The following is a 12,632-nucleotide window of genomic DNA, read 5'->3' as shown; positions in this document are numbered from 1 at the left end:
CCCAATTCGTGCCACACTGGTGGTTGGCCATGCCCTGAATTTTCCTCACGTTGACTTTGGCATAGCAACGATGACAGGTGTGGATGGTGGAGCAGGTGCTGGGATGGTTGGCGGAGGCCGTCCGATGGCGTTCAAAGCAGGTAGGGTTTCGGAACCATCCGCCACATTGGAGACAGGAGAGCCCTCCCCTGACCACGTCGCCACAGTATCCAAGACATTGGCACCAGTAACATCGAAATTCTCGGGTGCAACGATGATCTTCAGCGTGGGCGTAGCCTTGGTCACACGTCTCACAGTAGTAGGGATACCCTGTGAAGGCAGTCATGGAGGTAATGACATCGTAATGGTGATGGTGATGATAGAGGTGAAGGATCTTGGTGGGTTGAGGCACTTCACTCTTGTACAGGAGGCGATTCAACACCTCTTGGGAGTAGACTTTGAGCTGATAGTAAGGGGCCAAACGTTGACTGAACAACTCCCACGTGGCACGCCCTGTACAAGGACCTTCGGGGATCTTGAGTTGGCGAAACAAGCCCTTGGCAGCCTTCAGTTGCGCTGGTCTTTCTGCCTTACGTATGTACCGCCATTCCTTGGTCCATTCCTTGGTCACAGGATCGGGTTGGTGTGCGTGGTGACTGGCCACGACCAGGGCACGGGCAAAGCAGAGCTGATCCTCATTCTTGATTTGAACGATGCATTGTTTCTTTTCCAGGAAGGCGTTTAAGCCAACGAGGTGTGTTGGCCGGCCGTGTCCCTCACCGATACGATCAGGATCCTCTACATGCAGTAAGAAAATGTCCATGGTGTCATCGATATGTAAGTCGTGGTTGCTTTGTTGTACTTTTTCCACTTCGCCCATGATGTGTTCCCCCTGGAGGTCACCCATCCGCCGAAACGTGATTCGGATGTCTGTATCCAGGGCGGGGTGTTCCAGGGCCAATCCCACGCGATCACCATCCTGGCCACCCACATCGTCTCTCAAATCTGCTAACACGGCATCAAACTGTTCTCTGAGAACGACGGGAAGGTCTTCAGGCTGTTGACGCTGCAACCAAACAGGGTTGAACTTCAGGTGGTAGCGCTGAGTACCAGTCCGGAATTTCTTGGTGGTTTTTTGAGTCGTCCGCTCCAACTCGTAGGGCACAGGCTCCTCTTCAAGTTCATCTTCGTTCATTCGTGGTGACGACATGGTGAGAACTGGTCAGACCCACGCTGAGCCTGGTTTATATACATCACGTCACCCTATGACGTCACAATAGGCCGTGCCAGTGCGCACCATGAGCTCATGTGTTATTTATAGGAATGATGTCATACCCCATGACGTCACACTAACCTGTTGAGTCAGGAGGAGAGTGGTGCGAACCGGATGCAACCGGTGCGAACCAGAGGCGTCAAAGTGACGTCATCAACCCCAGCTATATAAATTCAAGGTTTTCCAGCACTCCTCATCAGTTGCTCACTGAAACTGGAAGCATGCAGTCGTCTCCCGCCTCCGCCTCCGCCTCCTTCCGTTGCCGCCTGTGCGAAACAGATGACCACAGTTATCTACACTGTCCCAAGGTGACCTGTACCGAGTGTGGTGATCAAGGTCATCGCTATTACGTATGTCCCAAGAAGACCAAGGACAACAACAAGCACGATAACAACACCTGCTACAACTGTGGAAGAAACGAAGGTCATCTCAGTTACGCCTGTCCACATCCCTGCCGTCACTGTGGTGAAGAGGACCATAAGAGTATGTACTGCTCTAACAAGGGCCAGAAACGTCCGGCTCCCCCCACCTACCAGCCAAGTGAACCGCCAAAGAAAGTGAGTAAACGTGAAAGCCAACATTTACTGGCTCTACTCCATGACAAGGTTCTCCTCGTTCAAGATCGCATAGACACCATGTACTCTCTACTTCAACGCATCTTGGAGTTTGTCGAACCCATGGACGATTCCAGTAGCAGTGCCTCCAGTGCACCACCATCACCACCATAGATACCTCGGTGATCTCTCACCCACTCATACCAACGGCCCTTTTCAGGGCCACCCACCTGGCTCGAAAGAATGCTACATCCAATGTTGTTTTAACCACACACACACACTAACACTTGTCTAGCCACGCCATCGTGTCCGCCTCACCCCTCTCTCCCTTCCCTCTCCTTTTCCTCTCCTTCCCTTCCCTTCCCTCTCCGTCCCGTCCCGTCCGCCGCTCGTCCGTTCCGCCATCTTGAAAGGCGTCTACGCTCGCGAGATCCCGCGAGAATCCACGAGATCCCGCGAGATCTCACGCGATCCCACCGGATGGGACGCCATCTTGAAACGCGTCCGCCATCTTGGCCCGGAGGTGACGTCATCGTCATGTGCGCGCACCCACCGGAACCGGTCGTGACGTCATCGCGATGCGTGCGCACCCACCGGAACCGGAAGCACCGGAACCGGAACCCGAGTGATCTCCCCTGATGGCGGCACATCCGGTCACCGTGGGTCGCCATCTTGATCCAAGATGGCGGCGCCCATGGGGACCGGATGTGCCGCCATCTTGAAAAAGACCCCAGGGTGACGTTGCACACTACTAACGTGACGTTGCACGACACTCGTATCAATGAACTGAGTCGGTCCGTGTTGATCAGACGTATTTTGAAAGAGAATGACGCCCTGATGTCACAGGACAGTGCATGGAACGCGGTAAACAATCCTTACGATAGACGTGCGTACGAACGCGTTTGTGGTGATGTTACCTGAGGGTGTCGGGGTGTTCTACCCTTCTCCCTAGGCAATCTGGCTATCCACTCTGGTTCTGGGGATGATGTAGCTAAGATGGATAGTCAAAGATAAGTCCGGTATGTTGTTCATGTCCATTTATTTTGGCATGACTTCTCGCACAAAGGTCCTCAGATATTGCCTAGCATTCCTGGTCTACACTGACTGACTGACTGAGTTTAGTTTTACGCCGCTTTTAGCAATATTCCAGCAATATCACGGCGGGGGACACCAGAAATGGGCTTAACACATTGTGCCCATGTGGGGAATCGAACCCGGGTCTTCGGCGTGACGAGCCAACCCTTTAACCACTAGGCTACCCCACCGCCCCTCCTGGTCTACACACAACATTAGATCACAAACTTTCTGGAAGAACTTGTTGGTTTCTTGCACAGCTCCTCAAGTTACAAGTTCATCTGAGCCCTTCTCTCAATATTCAGAGAGAACCTCTCAAGTAAACGGTGGGGCCTAGAATCCCTTCTCTCTCCCTCGACATGTGACAAAACTGTTCTCTTACAATTTGGGCTCCTCCCACCGAAATAATATCCTCCTACGTCATACACAAATGACTCATATCCAATCATAATAAGTAGTTACTTCCATTAGTCCCTTTAGGATACTTTATTTGGTACCATCAAATTCTTCTAGTCATGAAATGACATTGCCAGTTATTCTTAAGCCATACATCAACCAAACGTTGACATATCTAACTGATATTTCAGACTGGTAGGCGTCAGAAGATTCATAATCAAATCATTTCAGATCCTATGCGTGCCCCTTTAGTGACAAACTGACCAAACTGACCATCTGTATCCCAAATTTCCATCCACCCAATTGTGTGGAAACACCAGTTTGAACCTATCACCCTCATTAATGTCAATTCAGAGAAATTGTTATTCCCCAAGAAAAGTGAATCAATAAGAGTTTTGTTAGCTTGGTCAATGCACTTTCCCAGTACATTCACCCTTCTTAACTTGACTTCAAATTTTCCTTAAATATTTATAAAATGTATATAATGTTTTCAACTCTAAATATCCTGGTTATACATGCCCCACCTGTTTTAGAGCATGTCCCATGCGACTGATAAATGGCTTAAGCTCCAACATACATACAAATATATCAAATACATAACAATTGTAAAGATTTGTATACACATCAATAAGTCAAGAATACAATATCAATGAGGACTAACAATTAAGTAACTATATATCAGAGGACAAGAAAACGCAAAATTCAAATACAGAAAAATGTCTCAGATAGGATCTGTCTTAGGTTGTACCTATCTGAGAAATGTAACAGACAGGTTAGAGCAAATAACATTTTTAACAATTACTGATTGAATATAATAGATGCAAACAGTATTGGTATTAAAAATCAAATCAAATATCGAAAGTTTGGAATCTTGAACATTTTCTTCTTTTTTTTCTTTACAAATCATGATAGTTTTACAACACCATATTATACACCCAGATTATAAATGTACAAAGCATGCAACATCAGAATACAATATGGAATCATTTAAAGATGAGGACACTAGTCTGTCTGAGTTCACATAAGTTTGTAAAATGAATTAGATTATTCAAAGTCACATCAGCTTTTCAACGGAAGTCATTACAATGTTCTCCTGTCTTGAAGGAACTTGACATTTTATCTTGTTTGAGTTACTGTTGTACAAGGTGGTGGAGCAGGAAGTCAACCTGACTCATTAATAAGCATTGGATGTTGTTCATATCTATGTATCAGTGAGACAAACATTAATAAAATTATGAGTCCAAATAAGCATCCCTATTTGACATAAGAAGTTCCTGATAGCCATTGCATTTCCCATATCTAGTTATTCATTGAGATAGGGTCAGTTGGTATATGTAAATTATCTTATTCTCTTTTATTAACTTTATGGCTCTTGAAAACACTCTCTCGAATGACTTTTCTTGATAAAGTGGAGTGTTCTGTCATTGGACGTTACTGGTAACATCATAGAGACATAGTAGTATTATAATGTCTGTACTTTAGAAGCTGTGTAGTATTTGAGTATTTCTATCCTTTGGAAGTCAATTCTATTACCAATGTATGCTACTGCGCCTGTTCATACGTCACGATTTCTCCCTTATAATTACTAAAGGTAGTAAGCCAAAGAAACCCATAGGTATCTAAAACGCATGTTGTCAGTGGTATTGAGTTCCACCTCGTCAGTAGTGTCATCATCACCTGAAGTGTGAAGCTGAAAGGTCCTGTAGAATATCAACAATCGAGTAATTCAAATACTCTGTTCCTGCTCCTGATCATAAGGTGTCAATAGCTCTCCCTAGTGAAGGAATATCCAACAATCCCAAATGGTCGTCACCAATGTACCATACAACATATAACTCTCCCCCAAGGGATGTTTACCACATCAAATAGACTGCAGAACAGCGTGCATTGCTCATACAGTCTCTGTACATGAGAAAATAACATGCAGTACTCGTGGGTCAGTCAGATATTTCATATTAAAGGCCTTGTTAAACTGTTTCAATCACTTACTCTGTTCAGTCCCAGTCATAGGTAGTCATTCCTATGTTAATCTATTCTATTCATATTCAGCTGAATCCTCTGTACTTCTCATATCCACAAAGGCCTCTGACCAGGCTCTTTGAGCTTTTTCACGAAAGCAGTCCCTCTGCTTCGTATACAAAAATTTTCATGAACGCGGTCCCTCTGCTTCATATTCATCAATTCTCACAATTGCAGGAATGTCCCTCTGCTTCATATTCATCAATTCTCACAAATGTGGTCTCTCTGCTTCATATACATCAATTCTCATAGGCGGGCATGTCCTCCGCGACTTTTCCATAACAATTCTCATAACTTTTGGGGACCCATATAAATTGACACGTGTCATAATAAAGTGGGACTTAAAACTATGCTTACTATCTTATACTCAGAGATTCAGGAACATTTAGATCAGGAGTCTTATCGTTTGGTCTTGTGCTTCCGTTTCGCTTTTCCTTTCATTGTCCTGATGATGTGGAAGTCTTCCACTATTTCTGCTGGGAGAAATGCCCTTATGACCTATTCACTTTCTGTGACACCTACATACCGGACCTCGTACAATTCACCCCTGTAATCCAACATGCATTATCTATTGCTTCAATTTCTCTGTCCTCTGTTGCAGGACTGGTTCCAAAGAATGGACCCTGCCCAGATTTATTATGTTCTTTACTTAACCCTTTTCGTCCCTAAAAACAACTATTTGGTTTGTCTGTCATGTCACTTACAGCAGACATTAAATTGTCAAAATCGGACTGAGGTAGGTATCTGGAAACATACCTGGGTAGGTGTAACTACACCTGTGGTACCACCTGGAACACCTCGTGGTGTACCTGTGGACATACCTGAACACTCACCTATAGTCATGGCAGTGTCACCCGATGACTCACCTGTAGTCATATCAGTGACACCCGATGACCTACCTGTTTTGATTTAAACATTTTTATTCAAGAGAATGGATTGGGTACAAGTTATGCCAACTTAGTGAAACCCTCTCCTATTTACAGTGCTTACATGCAAAAGTGAAACAAACTATATGTACAGGGATATAAAGATATATACAAAATGATATATACAATACAATGAATACATGAATTATTTAGATCATACACATTATATCTGATCACTGAACCTTTTGGAATTTGATATATATTTTTGAACTTCTTTAAAAATGTGAATATTGTCACTATACGGAAGATCTGCACTGCCATTTAATAGTACGTCTAGGTTTGTTGGTGCTTTCATGTTACAAATTCTGCTAATATTTTGAAACATTTCCTGTCTGATAACAGAATACAAATAACATTCCATAAAATAATGTTGAGAATTTTCACAGGTAAATTTACAATTACATTCGGGGTAATGTCACTTACAGCAGACATTAAATTGTCAAAATCGGACTGAGGTAGGTATCTGGAAACATACCTGGGTAGGTGTAACTACACCTGTGGTACCACCTGGAACACCTCGTGGTGTACCTGTGGACATACCTGAACACTCACCTATAGTCATGGCAGTGTCACCCGATGACCTACCTGTGTCATCACCAGGTACAATGTGTATGTGTACATCATTAAACAATCTGACGTTGTCACCTGCACCATTAACAGGGTACACAGATAGATGGGCCATGAATAGGTGAGCCAACCTGTAACGACGGGTCACTTTGTTTATCCGACATGGAGGCTAATTACCATGTGTACCTGAGTGCATGGCCAAAACCATATCAGGACATGTCACATAGTCTTCAACACTGTCAGTCAAATAAAACTGACACTCGAGTCCTACTGTCAGTCAACTTGGTGAAAAGAAGCCTGTCATCTGTGTCGACTTGTATAATGTGTGTGCTGTTTCCAGTATTGGTCTCACCATACATATTATCAAAGACAGCTTTCAGTATTTCCCATATCTCTACCAAAGCATGTATTTTTATTTCTCAACTGGTAGTGTTTATCAATCTAAATGATGCTATTTGATTTATAGGTGAAATGATACCTCTAGTACCTAACACATGTAAAACAATGGTAACAGACTCAATTGGTTCAATGACCAGTAATTCAGTGTCTTGGTCATTCACATAAACATGTAATAGTGTCTCTATACTGGACACTGGAATTAGCAAAAGTAAGCAATGAACTTTGTCTCTGCAAGTCCTTAAGTGTAAGTTACTGAGTCAATCCATTGCGACTTACGTCAATGGTCATGTCTGTCTCTGTAAAAAAAATGTAAACCTAACAATGCATCAACAGATATGTTGAATGTACATGAAATGCTTGATCAATGCTTGAGATATACCTAAAACATTTAAGTGATTCCAATCTGCTCCAACCAATGCCCTTGCACCTTGTTTTGTAATAGGAAATTAGTTCTCATTCTTGTTAAATGAGAAAACATCTGATTTCATGCAGCTCAAACTGGCACCTGAGTCACAAAGCACATTGTATGATTTCCCTGAATCTTAACCCTAACATTGCTATGTGGTAGTCCCACACTACATGTCAAAATAACAACATCACTCAAATCACTATTCTTACTGTGACTTGGGTCTTGATCATCTTCAATTGTAAATGTGTGCCTACCGCTTTTAATGGCATTATCATGAACGTATGCTAATTTGTCAGCAGGCTCACGCCCTCATTTAGCATCACACTGTGACTTTGGCAAAAGTATGGCTCAGAAAAACAGAATCAGCTAATGTGGCCTATCCTACCACATCAATAACATTGTAATATTCTAGCAAACTGAGACATACTAAAATGTGTCCTCCTGCAACCTCTGCATATCCTCCTAGGATGTGGCATCTCTGTACCATCCATATGGTTCATATTTTTCACATGGTCCATAGAACCCAAGTCTGTCTATGGACCTAGACCTCTGATACGGAGATCCTGATTTTTGTCCCTGAGAGCTATAAAAGTTCTGTGTCCAACTAGGCTCTTGGGGCTCAAATCCTGAATTGTCCCGAATGTCACTCTGGAATGTCACTCATCAAGGAGAAGCACTTTGCCGTCTTCCAATATAAATTGTCTCTATAGTCCTGTGCATCCTCCCTTGATGTCAAGGATAGTATGTGTCTCTTAAGGTCCTCTATAACAGCCACAATATTGTCTGAGGAGAGCGACATGCTACTAAAAGCAGCATCCGCCATCCTTGCACTCTGGAGTACCTGGTGCTTTGTATCGTGAGGCCTAGTTAGGATAAACTGCTTTATCTGATGCCTGGAATTCCTGATTAACGCGTCCTTAACAAAGTTGTCATCAAAACGATCAAGACTCCTTGCCTCAAGTTCAAGGTCTTGTAGGAAGTCCTCAAAATTCTCAGAGTCTTTCTGCTCCCTACTGTACAACATATCTAACCTATCATAAAATTTCACAGAATTTTGCTTGTACCTAGCAAGATAGGCAGCTTTTACTTCCTCCCAAGAATCATCCTCAAAGTCTTTTGCCTCAAACCATTTAAATGCTTTGCCATCTAGCCACAAAATGAAAGCTTCTTTCTTGCCCTCATCAGAATAATTGTTCAGAGGGGTAAACCTTTCATAACGTTTCATCCAAGCACTGGCCTTAGCTGATTGACTACCATCAAATTTCTCAAGATTGATGTGACCAAGGGCCAAAGTATTAGCCAATGTACAAACACTTCTATTTAGTCTGTCTGGGTTATCCTCACAATACTATGAAAAGAAACTAGACTGACCCTGTTTCTTAACTTTGGTTGCCCCACACTCCTCATTCTCGTATGACATTTTGAAATTTACAGTTGTGTCTGCCGTAGACTCGTCAAAACGACCTAACTCTCTCTGAGAAGTTGGTGAAATGAAGGATGCACCTCTGTCTCTAATAGGAGATCTAACAACTGGATTAGTTAAAGTAGCAAAACTTGGTGAGAATGCTGGCAAATCAAGAGAGGCATTGGAATGGTTAATGGGAGTAGAAAACTTAACTACTGTACCCTCATCATCAGATGACATAACGTGGTATAATACATAATTGGAGCTGACAATATTCACAAGGTAAAAAGTTAGTAGCACACCCTCACGATATACAAGTTAGACAGCCAATGTCCACAGAAAAGTTATTGAACACCTAACGAGGCTACTGAGGGAGTCTGTCCCACTGAAACGGTCCAACACTAGAAAATCAATATCGCAGTTCTGGTAGTGACCACACTGTCCTGGAATCAATAAGTCCCGGGGCCCACAGAGTTAATGTTCACTGTCAGGCTTGGGAGAGGTTCTCACACGGTTGAAGGGCAAAATGCACCCTTTTCAGTAAATCAGGACATAACCTACCATGAATGGCAACAGTCTCTTCCAGGTCCACATAGCACATACCCATAGCAGGAGATGGAAACAGCTCACGTACCTCTCCTCATTAGTTGCAAGTCCAACAGAATCATAACTTTTCACACCAGGACAAATTTGAGCACGGTACTGAGAACTTAAAGCATCTCAACCATCTGTTACCCGATGGTGTCGGGGTGTTCTACCCTTCTCCCTAGGCAATCTGTCTATCCACTCTGGTTCTGGGGATGATGTAGCTAAGATGGATAGTCAAAGATAAGTCCGGTATGTTGTTCATGTCCATTTATTTTGGCATGACTTCTCGCACAAAGGTCCTCAGATATTGCCTAGCATTCCTGGTCTACACACAACATTAGATCACACACTTTCTGGAAGAACTTGTTGGTTTCTTGCACAGCTCCTCAAGTTACAAGTTCATCTGAGCCCTTCTCTCAATATTCAGAGAGAACCTCTCAAGTAAACGGTGGGGCCTAGAATCCCTTCTCTCTCCCTCGACATGTGACAAAACTGATCTCTGACAATTTTGGCTCCTCCCACCTAAATAATGTCCTACGTCATACACAAATGACTCATATCCAATCATAATAATTAGTTACTTTCATTAGTACCTTTTGGAGACTTTATTTGGTACCATCAAATTCTTCAAGTCATAAAATGACATTGCCAGTTATCCTTACGCCACACATCAACCAAACATTGACATATCTAACTAATATTTCAGACTGGTAGGCGCCAGAAGATACATAATCAAATCATTTCAGATCCTATGCGTGCCCCTTTATTGACAAACTGACCAAACTGACCATCTGTATCCCAAATGTCCATCCACCCAATTGTGTGGAAACACCAGTTTGAACCTTTCACCCTCATTTATGTCAATTCAGAGAAATTGTTATTCCCCAAGAAAAGTGAATCAATAAGAGTTTTGTTAGCTTGGTCAATGCACTTTCCCAGTACATTCACCCTTCTTAACTTGACTTCAAATTTTCCTTAAATATTTATAAAATGTATATAATGTTTTTAACTCTAAATATCCTGGTTATAGTGAATTCAAACTAGACCCGAAAACGGTTGATTGGCGTTTGCCAGGTCAAAACCACGGTGCATTCCCATCGTTCACAACAGGTCTCTCATGAAAGCCAGCAAACAGCTGTTGAAAGATTGGGGTTACAAGTCATATCATTACGTCACGAGTAACGATTACCGCGTTTGGAGGTTTGAGCAGGGACCCGGTGACGATTGGAAAATGTTCATGCTTGACACTTCGAAAGGGTTTACTTGTGCCGGTGTCGTCAGATTGAACAATTCGATTCGAACGTACGTGTGGGTCTTGCTGGGCGCGCAGACGTAAACGTGTTCCGGCATTATGGGTCATGAAGGAATGGCTTATGACGCGCAGAAACAGTTCGTGGACAATGTTGAGGATGCCATCGCATCTCCCGTCTCCCGTGTGCCATCGAACGCTATGAAATTGCACTTGAATACGACCGGTGGAAAGTCGACTACGTGTTTGGCGCTGGACTGTTCATGGCTCCGAGCAACATGCAACTGGCTGTCAATAATGCAAGTCGAGTCGTGCAGCATTACAAAACAGGAATCGTGGCACTGGCACCTGAAGTAGAACCACCACCACCACCACAGCAGCAGCAACAGCCTCCGAAAGTGCTGGCAAACAATCAGCGGCACGTCGATCGCAAAACAGCTCTGGTGTTTGGTCGGATCGCGGTAGGGCTGTGCCTCATTTGGTTAAAAATTCCTTAGCTGTGATGTTCACCATACCTGCCATGGCGACAACGAAAGCCCACAGGTTTTGACCCAGCCACGTGACGGTTTTTGACAAGAAGCCTAACAACAAGGAAACGATGCTGCCCAGGATGCCAGGCAGCACTTCGGCGGCTTTGCTAGCCGAGCGATTTCAACTGTGTTTTTTATCCAGTCTCTGAAGTCGCTGCCGCCCCCACCTGATGGGGCTGGGGTTGGTCTTGGTGATGTGCTTCCACCTCCACCTTTCAGCTCTAGGACCAGGGTCAATATGATCAAACCCAAAGCCATTAGAATGCTGGCGATGGTAACCCCTTGTTCTCTGAATAACGTTTTAAGCCATTCGGCTAATGTGGTGTCCTCCCTGAGGACTTGGTCGATGGTTCTGACTGATCTGGGTTGGAAGCGCTTCTCGGTTGTACGACGCTGCTTCTAATCAGGTCAATCTTTCATCTTGCAAGTGAAGTGGCCTTGTTTCAATCCACTGTCGGCTGAAGTTGTCATCGTCATCTGCTTGTTTGAGTTTGGTTGTCTCGTAAGCGATACAATCATGGAGTTCTTTCAGTTTGGCCATGTTGTCCATGAGCAACTCACAAATGGTTCACAAGGCCTGGTATAGCCCTCGCAGTTCCCGAAGGGGAAATTAGAAACCGGGCAAGGGTTCGTCCATGTACGTGGCCAATATTTTTTCGATGTCCTACGAGGCTTCTTGCGCTTGTTGTGGTGCGTCTTGTAAATCGTTTTGATCGATTGTGTTTGCTTTGGCACTCAGATGTTTAATCGATCTCAGACAAAGGGGGCACCCTGCCGACTGGTCAGTGTGAACAAGGCGAGAGGTTTTCTCGTGTGTTTGTTCATCAGATCGACCTCCGGAGCCTCTTTCAGCCGTAGTATCCCTCGATCATTGATTTCGAACTTTAAAAAATAGCGATAAAGAAGGGTGAGATTTTCCTTTCGCCTTATGGTATCAAAATAATCATCAACGGCCGTTTTCAACATGGTATCACCTATGTTTTCATTTGTGAACGAGGTGTCTGCGTAATCATCATCATCGAGCAAGGGGGTTCTATCACCCCCCAAATCGTCCATCTTCATAACAACCTTCGGCCATGGGTCTATTAAAGATATGAAAATATACTTTCAATATGAAAGATGTCGTTGGCCTACGGACGAAAATTAGATCCTTTCCAAAGATTGAGAGAACCCCTGGCGGTCAAAGGCATGCGTCAGCCAGTGACCATCACCAACAATCCGAGCATGATCGATCAAAATCAAACGTTGCTGGTTCGATTCCCTA

Source organism: Haliotis rubra, unplaced genomic scaffold (genome assembly GCF_003918875.1).
Source record: "Haliotis rubra isolate DU_JTF1 unplaced genomic scaffold, ASM391887v1 Scf193, whole genome shotgun sequence".
In the NCBI taxonomy this organism is placed as follows: Eukaryota; Metazoa; Mollusca; class Gastropoda; order Lepetellida; family Haliotidae; genus Haliotis; species Haliotis rubra.
The sequence above is the reverse complement of the archived record's forward strand: the minus strand, read 5'-3'. Positions refer to the sequence as shown.